At 44.4% G+C, this 25,512-nt stretch overlaps 1 protein-coding gene across 3 annotated transcripts in view; it reads right to left on the bottom strand.

Moving 5' to 3' along the window:
- Positions 1-2,453, bottom strand: part of CPQ (carboxypeptidase Q) — a 418,318-nt gene extending 415,865 nt beyond the window's left edge. For 2 of the 3 annotated variants that reach the window (XM_030217024.1, XM_030217015.1), the window contains exon 1: positions 2,343-2,453. The gene's annotated coding sequence lies outside the window, so the exon portion shown is untranslated. The remainder of the gene's footprint in view (positions 1-2,342) is intronic. The other variant, XM_030217038.1, reaches the window with a different exon arrangement.
- Positions 2,454-25,512: the final 23,059 nt, after the last annotated feature.

Genomic DNA, 25,512 nt, shown 5'->3' with positions numbered 1-25,512 from the left:
ACATGGCTCCCAAATCAAACAAAAAGGGTCGGGAGGGGGCAAAGGCGCTCGTCAGGAACGTCCTGTATGGCCGTCCTTGCCCCCCCCCACCCGTGGTCGCCGTTCCCCCCTGCCCCACTTCTTCGCACAGCTTCGGTCGCGCGTCTCTCTCCTCCTGCGCCCGCCCCTGTCTGACGTCAGTAACCTACGTAGGTTACCGACGTCAGACAGGGGCGGGCCCAGGAGGAGAGAGAAGCGCGACCGAAGCTGGGTGAAGGCAGGCATCAGCTTTCTTCTTGCCCGTGCAGCGCCTTTGGACAGAGGAGAGAGGCGCTGCACGGTCCCGGTAAGAGGGAGGGGGGCCCGATGGAGGAGGGGAATGGCGGCGACGACCCCAAGAGGGGGCGGGGCACAGGGCGGAGGATGTCGGGAGGCGGAGCTGAGGGGAGACAGAGTAGTGAGGAAGGGAGGGGGGCCGGGGCTGCTAAAGGTACGTTTGCTTTTCTTCTTGCTTTTTAATTTAGAATGCAGGGGGAAGTGGGGCAGGGGGGAACGGCGACCACGGGTGGGGGGGGGGCAAGGACGGCCATACAGGACGCTCCTGACGAGCGCCTTTGCCCCCTCCCGACCCTTTTTGTTTTGATTTGGGAGCCATGTGCTTGTGTTTTGACTGTGTTTTGACTGTTTGTGGCATGCGCAGAGCAGCTAACATAACGCTTGGCTGCTCTGCGCATGATTTGGGGGCAGATTAACGATGTGTATTGTGATTCTTTGATACATTGTACGTTTCAATACCGATCTCAGCATGTGTGACTTTTTTTTTGGTGCATTCTTTGTTATTTTAAAATCGTTAGGGACTTTAACGATTTAGATTTTTTTACGTTTGGTTGCTGCATCTGCCTCTTAGTGGTTTTATGTACAATGACAAATATCTAAAGGGACAAAACCTTAGAAAGTACACCAAACAACTTATTTACCTTTTAGGCCCCTGTGAAGTCTGAATTTCCCCCACAACCTGTGTCTAGGGTAAAGGACAAACCATGAGGATCTGTTCTACAAAGTTTGTCTCACTAGAGTTTGACTAAGTAACCCCCTGGATTTGAATTTTAGTTCCCGACTTTCTCAGTTCAGTAAGTACTTTCCTGTCCTCCACGGATTTACAATGGGGCCAATACAGAAGTTTACTGCATGTTCTCCAGTGACAGTTTTACTCCTAATGCAGAAAAATCTTGAATAAAACCAATGAGCTGAAGGATGGTACAGTGGGCACGCAAAACACACCTAAAATGGTTGAGGAATAAATTGCTCCCGGTGTAAAGAACTGCTAGAAATCATGGAAGTTTTTTTTTTTTTACTTTCCCCTTAATAGCACTTCTTTATGCCAGATCAGGGATCATCCGAGGTAAAGTGCAGCACTTCACCTCAAATGACCCAAGATCCCTGGTGGCCCAGTGGGCCCCAATTCCCCTAACTCTATGGAACCCTTGACCCTACAGATGTCCCTGGTGGCTTGTGTCCCTAGACCCCGGACCCTGAAGAAAGAAAAGAAAAGGAAATGCAGATAGAACAGGGCCGGGGTTGGAGCCCCTCTTCCTGGGGTCAGTCATGTCTAAAGCCTATGTGCAAGCTGTGCTTCCTTCAACTTCAACCCCTGTGACATGGGAGCCCAGGTAACTGCCCTGGTTGCCCATCCCTAACATCAGCCCTGGAGCAAAACTAACAGGATAAAATCTGCACACTCATACATTATGAGCTGCCTACTGGCAGTCTAGGAGATGGAAGAAGGATCCCACTGGGTGCTTCTTCACAAAGGTGCCCCAAGGAGGAATACATCCTGCCAGCACAGAACAGAAAAATTAGAACAGGAAGTCACCTTATGAAATGGCCAGGCAGAGCTAAAACCTTGCTAGCTCAGCACTCTCCTTTAAAAAAAAAAAATAATTAATAAATATGGAAACCCTTCCTTGGCACTTCAAAAACACAAGAAAAAAAAACTTTTCTGAAGTGTGGAGGAAGGGTGTGAAGGGCAAAGAAAAAGCCAAACAGCTACAGCCACTTAAATCTCACTGCTCTTTGCAGGGAGAAAATAATGGGGAGAGAGGGAGGAGGCACAGACTCAGAAGATAAAACAAAAAGGAAGACACCAAATCCAACTGCCTACTCAGCAGATGAAGGGGAAGAAGGGAAGCTCACAGTACATCTCTGCCTGCAGCCTGACCTGACTGTAAGGTGGTCTGACTGTCTGCAAGGGAGAGGAAGTGGGGGGCGGGGAGAAACAACGCAGCTTTCACTGCCATCCACTACAGCCTACAAAAGGGGAAACAAAGTCTAGAATGGAAAAGCCAACAAAAATTGAAACTTACTTCAGCCTCCCAGTGGATCTCTTTCCCCCTGGAAGATTCGGCTCCTCTTCCTGGACTGGACCCACTGGAGGAGGAGCTGATATAATACGACTCGCTTACTGATGATAGGAGGAGGGACCAACTGTGCACAAGCACAAAGGAGAAAAGACAGTAACTTAAGGGAACGCACAATCAAGTGCAGCAGCAGTGAACTAGGAGGAGAAAGTGAATAACAAAAACCCAGGTGCTCAGTTTGGCTTATCTGAGTTTTGATGAAACACAGGTAGGGGTTAATTATTAGCAAAATAAAAGAGATGTTATAAGAGCAAAAATCAGTAATCACAAATCCCAAAGGTCTTATTCATGCAGAAAAAACATGAGCTTACTATGTATATAATCATCCACTCATATGCTTATATTATATCACATATTTTCACAATCTTTTTCAACTTTTTAAAACGGAGGAAAAAGACCTACAGAGACTGCCTGTGACGTTCACAGTATTAATTGTGTCTTGATCATAGGTCTAAAAAAAAGTAAACCTCCATTCTTAAATTTTACTTAAATTTTCTTCAAAAAAAATGCAAAAAGCTAGCGTATTCGTAAAGTGCACAAGCACTGCTAAATATCACAGAAACGAGCCAGAACTTAGCTTAACACCCAAGGGGACCCGTTTCACCATTCACTTGGCTTCATCAGGGGTCTTTCACTCTGCGGGCTGTAATTTCAACTCTCCAAATTTTTATCATTCATTGCTGTAACGTGTAACCAGTGCAATTTTTCAAGGAAAAAAAAGGTGCCGGTACTCAAATGCTAGGCCACTCTTCAGGGGTGGGATGATCAACGAAGGACCCACCCCACAATAGCCAGGCCCCCTGCAACCAGTCACAGAACCTATGACAAGGCAGAATTGGTGTGCAGAGCTTGAGCTCTTTCATTAAAACTTGGGGTCCATGGGTCAATTTTAGCAGACAATGGAAAAGGTGCCGGTACTCAGTACCCCCAAGTACCCCCTCAAAAAAAGCCATGCGTGTAACCCTGGTCTCATCACACACACACACACAGTCCAGGCACCAATTAGCTTGTCGCAGGTCAGGGGCACCCGAAACCAGTCACACACACTGAGCAGGGTGCTAGCATAGGCATAGTTTGAGTATTCCATTTGGGAGGGGGAGGGGCAAAATGTGGGCTGTGACACATTATCATATTCATTTGCATATATACATCTCATACATATTCTTTAATCCCTCTATTATAACCTATACTTACACAATCAAATTAATACAATCATATTATACAAAAAAGCATAACTTTATTCAATTTAAACATAAATTCCTACTAATTAGTGGAGATTAAACAAACCACTGGTGCAAGGTATTTAACAACTATGACACTCTACAATTCTTAGCAATTCACATTTCCCATGACTTTGTATAACATACACATAGTCAATTGACTTATCTTGTTTCTCATTCCAAATGAAAAGATGTTCACGCATCTAATCCATAAGCGAGTGTCAATTATATGTCCGTTGATAAATAAGAGAAATTATCAATGTCCTCGTAGTGAGTCAGTATCCTCTAAAACCATTGACTCCACTCCCGAACCAGATCTTCTATCAAGTTCTTCTCACAACAGTGTTAGAATCTCACACATATCCACAATTGTCCACAGATCTCAACACAGGCCGTGTTTCATTGCTACTTCTTCAGGAGATCCTATATAAGAATATGTAACATCACTAAACATATCTTAAATATCAAATCATAATATAAAACCTACATACTTATGAGTATGTGCAACAAGTGATAACCATGTTGGAAACAGCTAGAGATCGTAAAATTATCTCAATGAAAGAATATAAATATTTATTACGTAAAAAACCTAATGTGCCGAATATTTACTTTTTACCGAAAATTCATAAATCGGTCACAAATCCTCCAGGGAGACCCATTGTATCATGTGTAGGGTCCCTTTTTGAGCCTTTATCTCAATTTTTGGAGTATCATTTACATTCACAGATGTTGCATATACAATCTTATGTTAAAGATTCTAGCGATATGCTGGAATTTTTGAATGGGATAGAACTTCCTCCTGCCCAGCAGATCATTATGTTAACGTTAGATGTGACATCCCTTTATACGAGTATTCCACAGAAGGCATGTTTACGCGTTATAGAACATGCATTAGAACAGCAAGACCTTGCTCAATCTAAGATTCAGCTTTTGTTACAAATGGCGATGTTTGTTATAGAAAAAAATTATTTTCGATTTATGGATCAATTCTATTTACAGGTAAAAGGAGTTGCTATGGGGGCTACGGTTGCCCCGGTAGTTGCCTGTTTATACATGGCCTGGTTTGAATCTTTATATGTATATACCTCTGTATACAATACGCCCCATTTAGTCACATGGAAAAGGTATATTGATGATGTTTTTATTATATGGTCAGGAACAGAAAATGAGTTACATGCCTTTGTGGAATACTTAAATGGGTGTGACACTAATATTCGATTTGTGGTACAATCTAAAGGGTTGAAAGTGCAGTTTTTGGATATAGATATACAGTTAATGGATGGTCAATTCACTACAGGTGTATTTAGAAAAATCACAGATAAGAATGCTATCCTTCACTTTAACAGTCATCACCCGAGGAAGTTGAAAGAAAGTATCCCGATAGGCCAGTTTTTAAGAATTAAACGGCTTTGCTCTAGTCCCGTGGAATTTAATCAACAGGCGATTTCCATGGCAGAAAGATTTCACAAACGGGGATATCCGCAATATGCAATTAAGTCAGCTCATAAAAGAGCTAGATATGCACAAAGATGCTGGTTGAACAGTGGGGCTTCCTCAGTGAAAGAAATTACCCCTGAGGTGAATTGTATTCTTCCGTATTACAAGCAAACACGAGTAATACAGGATATTATTCTTAAACACTGGTCGGTGTTATCTCTTTATCAAAGTTTACAGATTAAACCTAGATTTGCTTGTGATAGAGATAAGAATATAGGTGAAATTTTGTCCAAGAAAAAGTTTTATCGAAAAAATAGTCTTCAAGAAGTGGGGGGACATACTAGCTGTCAATCATGTGTATATTGTAAATTTGCATTATGTACAACTCGAATATGGATACATTCTTTGAACAAGTATTTTGAGTTGCGATCTCATACAGATTGCAATTCACAAAATGTGGTTTATGCCATATGCTGCCCTTGTCAGCTATGGTATATAGGGGAAACCACAAGAAAAATTAAATTACGTATTGCTCAACATTTGAGTAATATTCGATTACAGAAAATAGATACTCCTTTAGTTAGCCATTGGCTTCAATATAATCATTCAGTTAATGATCTGAGGTTTGTTGTCATTAATTGTATGCAAGATGGGTATGGCAACGTAGAAAGAGAACTTATCCGTAGGGAACAGCGATATATCTTTAATTGGAGGACTGTTCACCCATATGGCCTCAATAAGGAAGTGGATTGGGCATTACTATTGTCCGTATAAGAGTAGGAGCTTCACATAAAGTTTGATCATTCAATCTAACATGATGATGCATATTATCAGAACGGAAGTTCCTGTTTTTGTGCCTAGTGCTGGAATGTAGCTGGTAAGAAATGTAAGTATGTAGGTTTTATATTATGATTTGATATTTAAGATATGTTTAGTGATGTTACATATTCTTATGTAGGATCTCCTGAAGAAGTAGCAATGAAACACGGCCTGTGTTGAGATCTGTGGACAATTGTGGATATGTGTGAGATTCTAACACTGTTGTGAGAAGAACTTGATAGAAGATCTGGTTCGGGAGTGGAGTCAATGGTTTTAGAGGATACTGACTCGCTACGAGGACATTGATAATTTCTCTTATTTATCAACGGACATATAATTGACACTCGCTTATGGATTAGATGCGTGAACATCTTTTCATTTGGAATGAGAAACAAGATAAGTCAATTGACTATGTGTATGTTATACAAAGTCATGGGAAATGTGAATTGCTAAGAATTGTAGAGTGTCATAGTTGTTAAATACCTTGCACCAGTGGTTTGTTTAATCTCCACTAATTAGTAGGAATTTATGTTTAAATTGAATAAAGTTATGCTTTTTTGTATAATATGATTGTATTAATTTGATTGTGTAAGTATAGGTTATAATAGAGAGATTAATTAAAATTAACCGATAATTAAAGGATTGAAGACCTGGATTGTTAGTTTATACATATTCTTTATGGTTATCTCAAAAAATAGACCCTCTGCTGTTCCTTGATTTCTTGGACAAGTCACTTACCGCTTCATTGCCGCAGGATTTATTTATTTATAACATTTGTATCCCACATTTTCCCACCTATTTGCAGGCTCAATGTGGCTTACATACCGTAGTTCTGTAAGTGGTGATTACCAGTTCCGGATAGGAGAAATACATAGCTGAGGTAGAGGGACAGATTGGGCTAGGTTACAGGAGGAAAGTTCGTCTATGATAAGAGCTAAAGGTAATAGGTTAAACTTCATTCATGACAAAAATAGCTCGAACAATTAGGGTCATTAAACTGGAAATCAAGATAATTTAGCAAAAACAGTTGCGATATAGAGAATACATGTTGTATAGATGTGTTTTGTTAATTTGCATTTAGGATCAGTTGTTATTGTATGCGTTCTTAAATAAATAAGTTTTCAATAGTTTACGGAAGGTCACTATGTCGTGTGTCATTTTTTATGGATTTTGGTAATTCATTCCAAATTTGCGTGCATATGTAAGAGAAGCTGGATGCATATGTTAATTTGCATTTCAGTCCCTTACAGTTTGGATAGTGGAGATTCAGGAATGTACATGATGAGCTGGTAGAGTTCCTGGTTGGATCATACTTAGGGCCCTGTTTACTAAGTCCTACTAAAGGCATGCTAGCATTTTTAGCGCATGCTAAATACTAGAGACATTCATAGGAATATATAGGTGTCTCTAGCATTTAACGTGCACTAATTTTTAGCACACGCTAAAAACGCTAGCATACCTTAGTAAACAGGGCCCTTAGACTGCAAGGCTTCCAGGAAAAGAACATATCTACTGTACCTGAATGTAACTTGCCTTGAGCTTCTACTGAGAAAGGCGTAATCTAAATTCAAATCCAAAATCCACTATCAGGCATATTTTAAAAATTAATACAAAACCCTTCAAATGTCACTAATTTCCAGGTGTCACCAAGAAGGGCCTACCTAAGAAAAAGCTGCACTAGAACATCAATACACCTATTGGAAAACTAAACAAGCCAGATTAGTACAGATTGATCCTGCGTAGGCATTCAATGCTAGCAGAATACCTGGTCTCTTTCACACACGCAGAACACAGATAAACCCTCACCAAATATAGAATATGTAACTACAGACTAAAAATAGAACTATGTAGACAAAATTAAACTGAACTCCCAAGCAGCCAGACTTTGCACACAATAAATCGGAAAAACAGTTGCGTGTTCCTTCATACTGTGCAAAATATAAAGATAATAGGTGTAAATTTCAAAACCTGATATATTCTATACACTACATTACAAATTAAGAGGTCCATTTACTAAGGTGTGCTAATGGATTTAGCACATGTTAAATGCTAAGATAACCATTTTATACCTATGGGCTTCTTAGCTTTTAGCACACGCTAATCATTAGGGTGTGCTAAATCTATTAGCACACCTTAGTACAAGGACCCCTGTGCATGGTATACTGTCCTAACCAGAAGAAGGTGGTTTAGGCTTTTGAAAGCTAAATGAAAACATTTAAGAGGTTCTTTTCTTATTTCAATTCCAGCCAAGACTGTGTGGTACAGTCTCATCCACTTCTAGTAATCCAGAATTATGTACAAATATGCAACTCCTCCAGTCCATCACCCATCCCTTTGGGCTTTACAATCCAAGGCTGCTCTTGATGTCTCTGATCACCATTCGCTTCCCTCAGGATCAGACCTCCCTGTCTGTCCTCTCAGAGCTAAACCCTGGCCTTGAACAGGCTTTTCCTGTCCCAACTCTTGCTCTCAGGCTGGGTTCCGCTTGCCCACCTGGAGCTCTTTCACCCTCACAGTTTCTGCTTTTAAGGGCAGGAACTCCTTTTCATTTTAGCTTCAGAATATTCTGCCTTTCCAGGATACCCCCCTCTCCTCCTATGGTTCTGGCAAGGGTGAAGGCAACCAAAGACAATGTGCTTATCAGGAGCTTTTATTACCTTCAAACTCCATCTTAACTATCAATCATAAACTAGAACCATTTCTTTCTGCAACTTATTGTATGAACATGTCCCTTGGGCTGGGCCTTCCTCCCACCCAGGGACATCCCACTTGCTCCCCCCAGTGACTTCAGGGAAAATCCACACCAAGGCGGGGAAAATGCTGGGCAGACTTATACGGTCTGTGCCAGAGCTGGTGGTGGGAGGCGAGGCAGAAGAGGACAGGTACAAATTAAGGTAAGGTATACACAAAAAGTAGCACATATGAGTTTATCTTGTTGGGCAGACTGGATGGACCATGCGGGTCTTTTTCTGCCGTCATCTACTATGTTACTATGTAATCAGTAATCACCATATAATAGGAGATTACATATATAGATGCAAACTATAAATCCAGGGCAAATTTAGGGATATAATGTATCTTCTCAAGTGCAATTTATAATCCTATATTTACAGCTCCTTCTGTCCATACCCATCCATTCTGGGTGTAAGAATCTAAGGCTGTGCCTGTAGCACTTGTGCAGCAAGCAGGTCTTCCTTTGGACCAGACCTCCCTGTCTGTCCACACTCCTCTCCCAAAAGAATACCTCTCCGGGCTACCATCTTTGGCTCCGAACAGCTCTTCAGTGTTCCTGCTGTCAGGCTGGGATCCCCTATCTCCCACCTAGAGCACTCCTCAGTTAATAGTTTACTGGCAGAAACCTTCTTCTTTGGTCAGCCTTAGTTTCTTGAACCCATCCAGGACATCCCCCTCTTCTCATGGGTCCTGGCAAGGGTAGAGGCAACCAAAGACTTCATGCAAACCCCAACAACAATTATTAATTCCTAACGCTTCCCCTACTGTCATTCAACAACCAGAAACATTTTCCTCTGCCACTTACCCCTTGGGCCGGATCCTTTACCTCCAACAACTCAGAACCCTTCCCTCAGTAACTCTGGAGAGTTCTCTCATGATCTTTAGTAATCCCCATTATAATGGGAATTACACTCTCCCCTCAGTAAATAAAAGATGACTTTCCTGATTCCATCACAGAAAATCATCTTCCCTTGTTCTCAAGGGCCAACTTTACTTCCCCCCTTTCTCCCTTAGGGATTACCAAACACATTCAATAGCAATAACATATTTTTTCCAAAACACAATCACCATTTGCTCAATACCTTTGCTTCTCACTTTCCCAAACACTTATTCAAAATGCTTGTGCCATACCTTTATATTATATACTCCCAGAGTTTACCAACTAACCTGCGTCCCTCCTTTCTTTCCCAAGAAAACATCTCATTCACCATGTACCATTTAAGCCAGAACACCCAGATAATTTCAAGGGTGGCAACCTCCTTAAATTTTTGTTTATACCTCCCACAACTCAGAACCCTCCCCTCAGTAACTCATGATCTTTAGTTATCCCCATTATAATAGGGGATTACATCACCTTCAGCTCTTAATGAGCCATCATGACACTGCAGAGAGTAGGATGTTAAGCTAAGTGCGGACTCTTTTCTATAATATTTAGAAGTGCCTGTGCATGTTATGAATATACTAGTTTTTTGTATATTTTTTTAAAGAAAATTTAAGTAAAATATTCTAAATTTAAGAATGGAGGGGTTTTAGACCTGTGGTTGAGACTGGAACCACAACTGACACTGTCAATGTTATTCGTTTGCAGGCAGTGGTCTCCGAGGTAATTTTCCTCCAGTGTAAAAAAGTTTTAAAAGAGTGTGAAAAATGTGTGATATAAACATATGAGTGGATGATTATATATATAGTATGTAACCATGGACCTCTAGATGTAGCCAAGGATAGAACAATCTCCTCCAGCCACAGGCTCCCGGTACAGTCAAGAAATAAATGTCCGCCAGCAACTTCAATCTTAAGGACTTTATTCCATGCAGGTTTCTAGCAGACCTGGTACACAGATCCAACAGCAGCATTCACCTTCAATCTTCAGCACATATAAGCCACCTAAAAGTGTATGGCAAATAGTCCCCTTTAAGCAGTAGGCTATCAGCACATATCAGGATTCAATACAGGCTCACAGTCAGCTCCAGTCTGGGCTCTTTATCCAGTGCACAATAAACAGTAGTTCAATTCCAAATAGAAGCAGTTCATTCAATTCATCATCACAGTTAAATCACAAAGCAGCAGTTTCTACCTTCTACTCTCTTTACCTTCAGAAGAGTTCAATACTTTAGGGACTCCTCATGCCCAAGGGATTTCACCCTGCATCAGCTTCACTGGTAAATTCAATACTTTAGGGACCTACCTTACCCAAGGATTTTCAGCCTGCAAATACTTTTGGAACGTCCTCACACCCAAGGGATTTCAGCCTGCTTCAATACTTTAGGGACCTCTCTTACCCAAGGGTTTTCAGCCTGCAACTGCTTCTCTCCTCTGGGCCTCCTTCCCACCTGCCTAATCAATCCCTGCCTTCTACTCTCACAACCAATCATTCTCCTTCCATTAGGTTCCCCCAGACCCATACCAGCTGAGTTGAGCATTAGACTATTGATGAGATCCTGCACACAAGGTTTCCTATCTCTCTTTCCCCCTAGTGACAGCCAATCTACACGTCCTGCCAGCTTACACCCATATCTTCCCCTATTGCAGCTAGGAGTCCAGTCCGGGTTCTTCATCTCATCCCCTGGCTCCTTGCCTGCAATGCCTTCTGGGACTTGTATTTCAGACTGAAATTGCCTTAACCCAACTATCCTGGATGTGACTCTATCACAAGTAAGCTCATGTATTTCTTTGTTAATTATTAAACCCTGCACTCAGTGTTTTTTTTTTTTAATTCCAGACACTATACATAAAAGCAGCAGCACCAAATATATGTAAAAAGGAGTGACCATCTTCGCTATAGTGACTGAAATTGTCAGCTATCCGTAAAATTACAGCAGAAAATCCTCCCTCATTCCACCCTGGTGCTATCTAGAAAGTGCTGGGAGGTCAGTAAGGATTTTCAGCAGCCATTATGGGCTGGATTCAGTACATGGTGATCAAAATTTGGCACACTGAACAGCATTCTAATAATGGGCATTACAGAATGGGTGCTCTTTATAGCATAGTGCATAGCAGCAGAATCTGCTCTCAACTTTGGGCGTGAGGAGTTATACCACCTGAAACCAAGTGTAACTCCTGGCGCACAAGTGAGACACAGATGCACACTATTCTATAACACTTTGTGCATCTTAAAGGAATGCCCCTGACCTGCCCATGTCCCTCCATCATTACACCCCCTTTACAAATTCATGCAGAAACACTTAGGCACTATTCTATAAAAGGGTGGGTAAAGTGTGTTTTTGCATTGATCTGCCGTGTCTGCCCCATTTTGGCACCTTGCCACTCAGTACTTTCCAGAATTGGGAGGATTCTCCTTGCCAGTGAGGTAATGGTAAAAGGAGAACTCAAATGGGAGAAAAAAACTGAATGTTATAAATAACAAATCAGAAGGTAGTTGCCCACCTTTGTCTGGATAAAGCATCATAGAAGGACCTGTGTGGCGACAGGGCTTGTTCAGTCTGCAGCATTCCATGGTGTTGGCTTGGTTATCAACCATGGAGCAGACACCGCAGTATTGTTTAAGGAATAAGAGGAGAGCTCTTGAAGAGAAGAAAAGGATTCATCTGTTCCTGGAAATCTAGAGGAAGATGCAGAAGCTGGATCCAGAAGGGCCGGGGTTTAAGGGGAAGGAGCACTGTCAGACTGTGCCTTTCATCTGCCTCCAAGGAGAAAGAAAATTTCACTTTTTCTCAGTACATTTGGACTAGTGCTTATTCTGGCTTTGGCTTAGCTACTGCTGAGTTAAGACTTAATCTGCTAGTGGAACGTCTGCTAAATATTACAAGTTCAGATACTGACAGACAAGTTGTGTTTGAAGAAAAAGAGAGAAGCTCTAAATTGAAATATTATTTTAATATCAAAGCCCTAAATTTATGCCTTTGGCTAGTAAAATGTGCCAGAGAAGGAAAATATAACTTTAGCTGTTTAAGAGGCAGATGCAGCAACCAAACGTAAAAAAATCTAAATCGTTAAAGTCCCTAACGATTTTAAAATAACGAAAAATGCACCAAAAAAAAAAGTCACACATGCTGGAATCGGTATTGAAACGTACAATGTATCAAAGAATCACAATACACATCGTTAATCGGCCCCCAAATCATGCGCAGAGCAGCCAAGCGTTATGTTAGCTGCTCTGCGCATGCCACAAACAGTCAAATCACAAGCACATGGCAAATTGAATTGACACATAAAAAAATAAAACTAAAAAAAGGATTGGGAGGGGGCAAGGGCGCTCATCAGGAGCGTCCTGTACGGACGGCCTTGCCCCCCCCCCCCCCCCGCCGCTGCTCCCCACTTTCCGCCGCTCCCCCCACCCCGAAAAAGCAAAATTGTAGCAGCCCCTGCCCCCTCCCTTCCTCACTACTCTCAGCTCCGCCTCCCGACATCCTCCGTCTGTGCCCCGCCCCCTTTGGGGGTCGTCGCCGCCATTCCCCTTCTCCATCGGGCCCCCCTCCCTCTTACCGGGCCCGTGCAGCGCCTCTCTCCTCTGTCCGAAGGCGCTGCACGGGCAAGAAGAACGCTGAATCAGCTGATGCCTGCCTTCGCGATGGCGCGTCTTTCTCCTGCTGCGCCCGCCCCTGTCTGACGTCAGTAACCTACGTAGGTTACTGACGTCAGACAGGGGCGGGCGCAGCAGGAGAAAGACGCGCCATCGCGAAGGCAGGCATCAGCTGATTCAGCGTTCTTCTTGCCCGTGCAGCGCCTTCGGACAGAGGAGAGAGGCGCTGCACGGGCCCGGTAAGAGGGAGGGGGGCCCGATGGAGAAGGGGAATGGCGGCGACGACCCCCAAAGGGGGCGGGGCACAGACGGAGGATGTCGGGAGGCGGAGCTGAGAGTAGTGAGGAAGGGAGGGGGGCAGGGGCTGCTACAATTTTGCTTTTTCGGGGTGGGGGGAGCGGCGGAAAGTGGGGAGCAGCGGCGGGGGGGGGGGGCAAGGCCGTCCGTACAGGACGCTCCTGATGAGCGCCCTTGCCCCCTCCCGATCCTTTTTTTAGTTTTATTTTTTTATGTGTTTTCTGAGGTCCTTTGGACCAATCACAGCGCTTTTAGCTCTGCTAATGCGCTGGGATTGGCTCAAAGTTTGTTTATTTTTTCACTTAACACTTTTTCCTGGCACAGAGCTGTCCTAACGAGAGGTCCAGACCTCTCGTTAGTTTTCCTGCCTTTTTCCTGCGTAAAGGCAATCGGAAAAGGTTAGTGCATGTCGTTTCAATGGGGTTTTCACACTAATTGCTCATCTCCATTCCGTTTTCGTTAGCTGCTACTGTCGTCGGAAAATAGGCTTAAGTGCATGGAAAGGATCGGAAATTCTTCCCCGAGGGCTCATTTAACGATGAAAAACGTTTAGTGCATCTGCCTCTAAATAAGGGAAAATTTTTAGGAAAATAAATTCAGCTATGGAATTTATATATTATTTATTTATTTCTCATTTATAGCCTGCTTACTGACTAAGTAGAGAACAATAAAAACACATTCACAATTTAAAATTAACATGCAAACATATCCCAGATAAAATTCATCACAACTCCATAACCCATACCCCATCTCAAGCATATGCTTGTACAACAAGTGTGTTTTCAACTTTTCATAAATTCAAGCATAGATGACAAAAGGCACAAAGTGTCAGGTAATTTGTTCCACTATAAAGGCCCAGTTATGGACAAATCACCATCAGATGTGTCTGCGTAGTGAACTTTTTCTAGTGAAGGCAACACCAATTGCCGTGTCCCCACAGATCTAAGGGAATGGACTGGGTCATAAATCAAGAAAACTTGCTTGAAGTACACAGGAGCTGTTCCAGACTACCGCGGGGCTCGCTCAGGTGTCCTGTGGTATTATATATATATATATATATATATATATATATATATATATACACACACACACACATTTTATATATATTTGTCACAGGAAGCACATCTGGGGACAGAGAGTAGACGTGCCAGCACTAATCAGGTAGCGTGAGCCAGAGGTGTAGCCAGACTTCAGCAGGGGGAGGGGGATCCAGAGCCCGAGGTGAGGGGGCACATTTTAGCCTCCCCCCCAGTGCCGCTGACCCCTCCCCACCATTTTAACCCCCCCCCCCATTTTGACCCCTCCCGCCGCCACCACCAACTTTGACCCCCCCCCCGGTGCCAATCCTTTCGACCCCCTCTTCCCGCTGCTGCCAACTCTCCCCTGCTGCCGCCGCCGCCGCTGGGTACCTTTGCTGGCGGGGGTCCCCAACCCCTACCAGCCGAAGTTCTCTTCTCTGGCACGGCCGCGTTGCTGATCTGCAAGGGCAGGCTTCTGTTTCTGAGTCTGACGACCTGCACGTACAAAGGTACCCGACGGCAGCAGGGGAGGGTTGGCGGTGGGAGGGGGGTTGAAGGGGTTGGCGGCAGAGGGGGGTCCAGGGCCAAACCTACAGGGGTCCATGCCCCCGTGGCCCCACGTAGCTACGCCTTTGGCGTGAGCACATTACCACAAGCTAACCAATTAGTGCAGGAGTAAAAATAGGTGGTGGTAATGACTACACACTAATGTGAAAATTAGCACATGGCTATTATACCAACCGTAGCCATTTTTCAACCACACTAGAAAATGGCCGGAGTATGCAGCAAAACCACATGCTAATCGCAGCACTGGCCACTTTTTAGTGTGCTTTAGTAAAAGGGCCCCAAAGTCTTAAAATCAGCATCAGCAATTAAAATTGTGCTCTAAATTGCACTGGGAGCCAATGTAAGGCTTTCATTGACAAAGAAACATGATCAAATTTCCTTAATACCACAATCAAATGTATTGCATCATGCTGTATCACTTGAAGAGCCCTACAACATGACTGAGTCAGGCCCAAATATAAGCTGTTATAATAATCTAATTTTGACAAAACGAGACTGAACAATTCGAAAATTGGACCTTGGGCTCATTGGTTTGATTCTACCTAGGACATGTAGCTGATAAAAACAAGTTTGAATAACTTTAGCAAGCTGATCTCTTAGATTCAGTGGTGAGTCCAGGATCACTCCAAGACTAACAATCTGTTCTTTAATCAAAAGATTGCAGTCTTGGAGGTTCGCCAGAGCCATAGCCTCAGCTCTGACCTCTCTGCCTACTAACATATCTTCTGTCTTTGCTAAATTTAGAACTACACTATTTTTGCTCATCCAACATTGTATGGTCTGCAAGCACTACTGCAATTTGATATGTCCTTTCACAAAATGTTCATCCACAGGCACGAAAAAGTTGAACATCTTCAGCATATACCTATATTCTTCATTCAAAACCTTCAACACACTACACAGTGGTCATAAGTAAAGACTAAACAACATGACTGACCCCTATGGCACACCCATATCCACCTAATATGCCTCAGAAATCCTATCAGCACCACTTCACTACCATCATTCAGTTCTTTAAATAGGAGGAAAACCATTCATGGACTTCCCCCCCTCAAACTCAGTTGCCCAAGGTGGAGCAACAAACTAGTATGATTCACCATATTAAATGGTGACGATACATAAAGCGATACAAAACAAAATTTAACATTATTGTCCAAACCTTTCTTGAGAACATCAAACTTTGACAACAACAAAGACTCTGTTATGTCCACTGCGAAAACCATACTGGTGTGCATCTAACAACAAACACAGTCAACAAAAGCAATCAGTTTCTTGACCAGGGGCATAGCCATGGGCAGGCCTGGGTGGGCCCGGGCCCAGCCACTTTCCTCCAGGCCCGCCTACCCAACATCCCTCGGTGCTGGTGCTGCTGCCTGCTGCAATGACGGTTCCGTTCCGGCGTCCCCTCCCTCCAACTAGTGCAATGTATCGCCCTCCCTCCTCGCTCCACCTTCCCTCCCCCCCCTCTCTGCAGGCCTTTAAACTTACAGACCTCTGGCAGCGTGTGTCAGCAATATGAGCACTGCCTTTGGCCAGCCCCGGAAGCCTCCTCTGTACAACGTCCCACCTACGTGGGAAGCTGTACAGAGAAAGCTTCCGGGGCAGGCTAAAGGCAGCTCTTACATCGCTGATGCTGCGTGCCAGTGGGGCTGGAAAGCTTGGAGGCTTCAGAGCGGGGTAGGGGTGGAGAGAGCTGAGGTGGAAGAGCGTCGCGATGTCAGCCAGACCGCAGGGAAAGGAAAAAGGGGGTGGAGAGAGGAGGAAGATCACGCGATGCTAGTCTGAAGGGGAAGAAGGGGTGGAGAGAGGAGGGAGAGCAAAGCCAGACCTCAAGGGAAGGGAAAAGGAGGGTGGACAGAGGAGGGAAAGCAATGCTAGACCAAAGGGGAAGAGGGGGTGGAGAGGCAGAGAGTGATGCCAGACCTCAGAGGAAGGGGGAAGAAGGATGGAAAGAGGAGGGAAAGTGATACCAGGCCACAGGGGAAGGAGAAAAGTAAAATATACAGGAAATACTGAAAAACAGAAGATGGATGGGGATGGGGAGAGGAGAGAAAGATGGAGAGAGGGGGAGATGTTGGAATGCATTATGTAAAAAGGACAGAGGGGGCACACGCTGGATGGAAGGGGCAGAGAAAGCGGGCAGACACCAGTGGAAAGGGGGAGAGGGCAGACAGAATGGAAGACAGTGCAACAGTGAATGGAAGTGGCAGAGAAAGCAGGCAAACGCTGCATGGAAGGGAGAGAGAAAAGGCAGACGCTGGATGGGGCAGAGAAAGTGGGCAAATGCTGGATGGAAGGGAGGGGGAGAGAGAGAGAGGGAGGGAGCAGATGCTGGATGGAAGGGAGAGAGTGAAGAGAAGATGAGGAAAGCAGAAACCAGAGACGACAAAGGTAGAAAAAAGATTTATTATTATTATTATTTTTTTGCTTTAGGATAAAGTAGTATTGTAGTTATGGTGATAAATAGAAAATGAAAATAAGGTGATCTTTCTATTAGACTAATTTTAATACATTTTTGACTAACTTTCAGAGACCAAAACCCCATCCTCAGGTCAGGACAGTATACCTGAGGATGGAGGTGTTGGCCTCTGAAAGCTAATTGAAAAATGTATTAGTCCAATAAAATGGTATCATTTTATTTTCCATTTTTTTTGTTTTATTTCTGTTTGTTAATTTATAAAGTGGTGATTGGTACTTGTCAGTTTTTTCAAATTTACATCTGCTGTCTTTATATTGTACAGTACTAGGGGACATGCATCACTGTTTCTGTGGTGTTGCATTGTATACAGAATCTGACTTACTGGAGGTTCAGTTTAACTTTTGTCTACATATTTCTGTTTTTAGTTTGTGGTTACTTATTCTATACTTTGTGAGGATGTATCTGTGTTCTATGTGAAAAAGACATGGTTTTGTGTTGGTAGGATCATTTTTACTAATGTCTTGTGTAGTTTTACAATTGGTGCATTGATGTTCTAGTGCTCACTGCAATGTTTAAGATGCTGCCTTTTCCTAGGTGTTCTTCTGTATTTTGGTTGTTTTCCTAGGTACACCCTTGTTGTGTGAGTCGTGGATTATTATTAAAAATATTTTTTTCATATATGGGGGGGGGGGGGGGTGTTAAAAAAATGATTGGCCCCAGGTGTAAAATACACTAGGTATGCCACTGCTGCAGATTTCTTCTTTTCGCTTGTCGCCAGCAACGCTCTGACTGCTGCCATTCACACAGGCAGCTCCGCTCCCCCTGCTGCGTCCATCTGGCCCTACCTAAACAGGAAGTGCATCAGAGAGTGCGGGATAGATGCGGCAAAGGGGAGCGGAGTGCCTGTGTGAATCGCAGAGCTGCCGAGGAAGGAAAGCAGCAAACTTTTCTACAAGTAAAAGTTGGTTTGTTTTAGTTTTGCTGGTGGTGGGGGTTTGTGTTTTTTATTTGTTTTATACTTTCTGCATCCAGGATGGCAACTCTGACCCAGTATGGTTACCTTTATGTTTTTGCTTTTGGAATTTATGTACAACACTCTAAATCATGACAACAGCTGCAAAGGAAAAGTGACTTGTAACTGGAGAATAATAAGGCAGCATTGTATTTTAGTATGGTAACTTATTTTGGCTTATCGTGTATTTATTTTATTTATTTATTTATTTATTGCATTTGTATCCCACATTTTCCCACCTTTTTGCGGGTTCAGTGTGGCTTGCAATATATTATGAATCATGGAAATACAATTTGTTACAACTCGGTTATGGATTACATTGTGATGAGTTATGCGAGACAGAGTCAAAGTATCGATAAGGAATATAATAATGGAAAAGAGCACTGAAACATTGGAAGGAAGTAATGGAAACAAAAAGGGGCAATCTATAGTAACAGGAAAACATTTGGTAGTATGAGTGTGGTGAGATTACAGGGGATGAGAATTCAGAAGTAGCCGTATTGATGCATTACTGAACAGTTGATGCATTACAGTTGATGCATTACTGTTGTGTGTGTGTGTGTGTGTGTGTGCTTTTCTCTCATGGGGCTTTAGCTACTTTTAAGAGAGCCTGAAAACTGTGCCTATTTGAATTAGTTATTCACTCATGAATTTGTAAGTTATTGGGAGTGGGATAGGTGTGCGGTAGGAGTAGGGGCGTGGGCAGGGCATATCAGGTGCCCATCCTTCCCTTCCAACCTGTTGGCCCATCCCAAAATTGCCTTCTGGCTACGCCACTGGTTGCTTCAATACCATTTCATCAATCATTTTAGCCAACACTGGTAAAACAGAGATAGGCCTATAATTTTCAAGAATTGAGAGATCTAAACATCCCTTCTTCAATAATGGCTACAGTTGCTATCTTTAACTGACCAAGCAAATATCCATCATACAAGGATTTATTCACCAAAGACAAAGATAGATCTATTTTTCTCCCATACCACTCAAAATGGCAGCAGAGCAACAATCATGAATTGTTCTAGTTGGAGAGAGAGATTGTAAAACAGTTTACAAACTCAGAGTCATATATATCCCATTACCTTGTACTGAAACATACTCATCTTGGCCTATATCTTGCAATATCAGAGACTGCTGTAACACAGAATGACCCTTTGAACTAAATAAATCACCAAACATGATAGCGGATAAATCACAGCTGTCAGAGCATTGCTTCTTTTCCCTCGCTAGAAACTGAACAGTAAATTCCCACAGTCTACTTATTGCTACAGAAACTTTAGTCTTAAAGATTTCAAACAGTCTCACATGTGCTTACACATTCACTCAGACTAAGCCATAAGAATACCTTGTGATTTCCTCCATGTCCTCTCAACCTGCCTCATTGCTACACGCAATTTGTGAGGTGCAGCATTCTTCCGAGGGATAGTGGAAGAATTATCTTGCACATGTAATCCCCTGGTAAACTGGATGTGTGAATTTCCCCAGCGGATTACTAGGACTGGTGTAGAACTCTCCAGATTCACTGGGGGGATGTCACGGTTGTGGCCGTGCCCCAGGTCTACACTCACCTCTCCTTCCAGTGTCCAGGTCCTGTGGCTGCTGTGGACTACTTCCTCCCTGTTTTCCAGTCGTGTTCCAGAGATCATTCCAGTCCTAGAAACATTAGAAACATGACGGCAGATAAAGGCCATATGACCCATCCAGTCTGACCATCCTCTGTACCCCCTAATTCTTCCTGTTCCTAAGCGATCCCACATGCTTATCCCATGCCTTTTTAAATTCTGGAACAGTCCTCGACTCCACCACCTCCACCGGGAGGTCAGTGGCGTTCCTAGGGGGGGGCGGTGGGGGTCGTCCGCCCCGGGTGCACACCACCGGGGGGGTGCCGCGCGCGCCTGCCCTCCGTTGTTCCATGTTTCTTCTCTGCCCCGGCGGGGGTTCCTTCGCGAGGGTGTCCTTTTGCCGGGGGGATCCACGCTGCATTGGGGGGTGCTGCACCCGGGGGGGCAGGGCGAATTGGTGATCCGCCCTGGGTGCCAGCCCCCCTAGGAACGCCACTGCGGGAGGCCATTCCACGCCTCCACCACCCTTTCTGTGAAATAATACTTCCTTAGGTTACTCCTAAGCCTATTCCCTCTTAACTTTGTCGTATGCCCCCTCATTCCAGAGCTCTCCTTCATTTGAAAAAGGCTCTCTTCCTGTACATAAATGCCCTTGAGGTATTTAAACGTTTCTATCATGTCTCCTCTCTCCTTCCTCTCTTCCAGCGTATACATGTTGAGGTTCATAAGCCTGTCCCTATCATTTTTGCATTCAAGACCACTTACTAATTTCGTAGTCGCCCTCTGGACTGACTCCATCCTGTTTATATATTTCCGTAGGTGCGGTCTCCAGAACTGCAGGCAGTACTCCAAATAAGGCCTCACCAGAGACTTATACAATGGCACTATCACCTCCTTTTTCCTGCTGGTCATGCCTCTCTTTATGCACCCAAGCATCCTTCTGGCTTTGGCAGTCGCTTTTTCTACCTGTTTGAAAGCTTTAAGGTCGTGAGACACAATCACCCCCAAGTCCCGCTCTTCCTTCGCACACTGAAGCACTACACCCCCCTATACTGTACCGTTCCCTCGGATTTTTGCAACCCAAGTGCATGACCCTGCATTTTTTGGGATTAAACCTTAGTTGCCAAACATCGGTCCATTCCTCCAGCTTCGCTAGGTCTTTCCTCATGTCATTCACACCCTCCACTCCAGGGTATCCACCCTGTTGCAGAGTTTAGTATCATCCGCAAAGAGACAAAGCTTACCAGACAGTCCTTCTGCAATATCGCTCACAATGACATTAAAAAGAATCGGTCCTAGGACCGATCCCTGTGGTACTCCACTGACAACCTCCTTTTCTTCAGAGCAAGCTCCATTTATCACCACTCTCTGTCTCCTACCATTCAACCAATTTTTTACCCAATCAGTTACTCTAGGTCTCACACCGAGGGCAGTCAATTTATTTATCAGTCGCCTGTGCGGGACCGAGTTCCTTAAGCACCCTCAGGTGTATCCCATCAGGCCCCATCGCTCTGTCTACTTTTAGTTTGGCAAGCTCCTCACGAACACAGTCCTTCATAAACGGGTCTTGGTCTACCATACATCATCCCTTTTAGCCTTTGTTTTCTGCAGCCCTACCCCTGGTCTTTCATTCGTGAACACAGAGCTAAAGTAATCGTTAAGCAGTTCAGCGTTATCCTTATCATCTTCCATATATTTCTCTCCCTCAGCTTTGAGCCTCACAGTGCTATTATGGCACTTCCTCTTGTCACTTACATATCTGAAAAAGGTCCTGTCCCCAAATTTTACCGTATTAGCTATCTTTTCCTCCATTTGCTGCTTCGCTTTCCAGATAGCTTTTCCAGCTTCTCTTCACTTATTTAGGTATTCTCTCCTGTCTTCATCTTTCTGAGTCGTCTTATAACGTTGAAAGGCTAGCCTCCTTTCCCTTATCTTTTCAGCTACTACATTCGAGTACCAGAGAGGCCTTCTTTTCCTCTTACTTTTATGTAATTTTCTAACATAAAGGTTAGTTGCCTTTAATATAGCTCCTTTCAGTCTTGTCCATTGCTGTTCTACATCCTTCAGCTGTTCCCATCCCACTAACTGTTCCTTGAGAAATTCCCCCATCTCGGCAAAGTTAGTTCCTTTGAAATCCAGGACCTTCAATCTCGAGTGAGCCCTCTCTTCTGTTTTAATATTGAACCATACCATACGATGATCACTAGATGCCAAATGGTCTGCCACCTTGATGTCAGAAACGTACTCTCCATTCGTAAGCACCAGGTCCAGAACAGCTCCATCCCGCGTCGGTTCCGTCACCCACTGCTGGAACAATTCTTCCTGTAGGGAATCTAAGATCTCTTTGCATCTAGACGGCCCCGCAGCCGGGACACCCCAATCAACATCTGGCATATTGAAGTCACCTATCAGTAGTACTTCCCCTTTCCTAGCTATCTTGCGGATGTCTTCAATTAAGTCCCTGTCCATTTCCTCCGACTGTGAAGGAGGTCTGTATATCACTCTGATATAGATACATTTTCCTTTCCCTCTTTCCAGTTTAACCCACAGCGCTTCTTCCCTACTCCATACGTCCTGCAGTTCTGTCACTTGGATATCATTCTTAGCATATAATGCCACACCTCCACCCTTTTTTCCTACTCTGTCCTTCCTGAATAGATTATAGCCAGGTATAGCAACATCCCAGTCATGGTTCTCCATGAACCACGTCTCCGTAACCGCCACTAAATCCAAGTCCGCTTTCATCATTGTAGCCTCAAGTTCTAGAAGTTTGTTTCCCATACTACGAGCATTGGTATACAAGGCTCTCCAGACTTTACTCTTTTTATTCACTTCTATAGAGGCATTCAATGTCCTATCTTCCTTGGGGTTAATTATGGCTTCGTGGCCTTTTATACCCATCCCCATCAATTTTAGTTTAAAGCCCTCTTTAGTACTTTAGCCAGCCTGTTCTGATGTTCCAGCATTCCAGCCTTGCTTTGGTGTTCCTGAAGCCAAGCCTCGCTTTGGTGTTCTTGCAGCCAAGCCTCGCCGTGGTGTTCCTACTGCCAAGCCTCATTCTTACTTGTGACATCATCAGTAAATGCCTTTATAAATCACCTGGGAACTTTCAGGCTTTGCCTTTGCAACAGAGGTCTTCACATGAGTTTTCGTCTGTGTGTGTTTGTTGCAGTTCCAGCCCTGCTTGTTCCTGTTCTGCCAGTCTTCAGTTTCAGTTCCACCACTGCTTGTTTCAGCCCTGTCTGCCTTCAGCGTCAGTTCCAGTCCTGCTTGTTCCAGTCCTGTTTGTTCCAGCCCTGCCTGCCTTCAGCTTCAACTCCAGTCCTGCTTGTTCAAGTCCTGCTGTTCCAGCCCTGCCAGCCTTCAGCTTCAGTTGCAGTCCTGCTTGTTCTAGTCCGACCTGCCTTCAGCTTCCACTCCAGTCCTGCTTGTTCCAGTCTTGCCTGTCTTCCACTTCAATTTCAATCCTGCTTGTACCAATCCTGTCTGTTTTCAGCCTCGATCCTTGTTTGGGTTGTTCGCCTGCTGCTGCCGGTCATCAGCAGTGGCCCAAGGGCTCACTATTCCTGACTTTTGTGACAGGGGAAGGATAGTATGAGTAGGAAGGTAAGGAACCCAGCCCAGAAGGAGGTATTAGAAAATAAGTGACAAGGGATGTCATAGTTGGGGATTCCAGAGCACATCATCTTTGGTTGCCTTCATCCCCGCCAGGACCTGTGAGGAGAGGGAGATATCGTGTTCAGGCCCAATAACCTAAGGCTGAACCAAGGAGTAGTTTCTGCTAGTAAAAGCAGTAATGATGTGGAGAGCTCGGGGTGGGTAGACTCCCCCAGTGGTCACTAACCCCCTCCCACCCTTAAAAAAAAACAACTTTCAAAACTTTTTTTGCCAGCCTCTATGCCAGCCTCAAATGTCATACTCAGGTCCATGACAGCAGTATACAGGTCCCTGGAGCAGTTTTAGTGGGTGCAGTGGACTTCAGGCAGGCGAACCCAGGCCCATCCACCCTACCTGTTCCACTTGTGGTGGAAAATGGGAGCCCTCCAAAACCCACCTGAAACCCACTGTACCCACATGTAGGTGCCCCCCTTCATCCCTTAGGGCTATGGTAGTGGTGTATAGTTGTGGGGAGTAGGTTTTGGGGGGCTCAGCACCCAAGGTAAGGGAGCTATGTACCTGGGAGCAGTTTGCAAAGTCCACTGTAGTGCCCCCTAGGGTGCCCGGTTGGTGTCCTGGCATGTGAGGGGGACTAGTGTACTACAAATCCTGGCCCCTTCCATGACCAAATGCCTTGGTTTTATTCATTTTTGAGATGGGCGCCATTGGTTTCCATTATGGGGGAAAACCGAGGGCGCCCATCTCTAAATCCAGCGATCTCAGCATTTAGGTCGAGATTTGGGCGCCCATCTCGTTTCGAAAATACGGCTGGCCCGCCCCTTCACGGCACCGTCATTGAAGATGGGCGCCCTTAGAGATGGGCGTCCCTGATCGAAAATGCCCCTCCACGCCATACTTTGTATTGTTATTTGAATATTTTTACTGCTGTAATTGCCTATTGCTCATGTTTGATCTATTCTTTCTGTATTCCACCTTGAGTGAATTCCTTCAAAAAGGCAGTAAATAAATCATAATAATAATAATATAATAATTTATGAAATAGAAAAATCTAGATATGGCAACCATACCTCTGACAATCTATATAATTCAAATGGTGGACATACCACAATGTGATGTGCTTTAGAAATCTCTTTACCCTTAGTTATTCCACTAAAACCAAAAGTAATCAATGAGTGGTCTGTCCAAGCTACCTCAACAGTAGTTGGAGATGAAACCACCTAAATCGGCATAATCGAAAGCTGATTTTGGGCGGCTTCAACTGCGTTCCGTTGCGGGGCCGGCGAAAGTTGAAAGGGGGCGTGTCGGCATGGTAGTGAAGGCGGGACATGGGCGGAACGGGAGCGTGCGTTGAGATGGCTGGCTTCTCCCGATAATGGAAAAAAGAAAGCCGGCCGTCAGGAGAATTTGGTCCATTTTATTTGGACCCTATTTTTTAGGTCCAAGTCCCAAAAAAGTGCCCCAACTAACCTGATGACCACCGGAGGGAAGGGGGATCACCTCCTCTTACTCCCCCAGTGGTCACCACCCCCCTCCCACACAAAGCGAATGCTACATACCTGTAGAAGGTATTCTCCGAGGACAGCAGGCTGATTGTTCTCACTGATGGGTGACGTCCACGGCAGCCCCTCCAATCGGAACACTTTACTAGCAAAGGCCTTTGCTAGTCCCCGCGCGCTCATGCGCACCGCGCATGCGCGGCCGTCTTCCCGCCCGAACCGGCTCGTGTTCGTCAGTCCCGTATGTAGCAAGACAAAACAAGGGAAGACACAACTCCAAAGGGGAGGCGGGCGGGTTTGTGAGAACAATCAGCCTGCTGTCCTCGGAGAATACCTTCTACAGGTATGTAGCATTCGCTTTCTCCGAGGACAAGCAGGCTGCTTGTTCTCACTGATGGGGTATCCCTAGCCCCCAGGCTCACTCAAAACAACAACCATGG

Source organism: Microcaecilia unicolor, chromosome 1 (genome assembly GCF_901765095.1).
Source record: "Microcaecilia unicolor chromosome 1, aMicUni1.1, whole genome shotgun sequence".
In the NCBI taxonomy this organism is placed as follows: Eukaryota; Metazoa; Chordata; class Amphibia; order Gymnophiona; family Siphonopidae; genus Microcaecilia; species Microcaecilia unicolor.
This window is presented reverse-complemented; position numbering and strand designations above follow the sequence as displayed.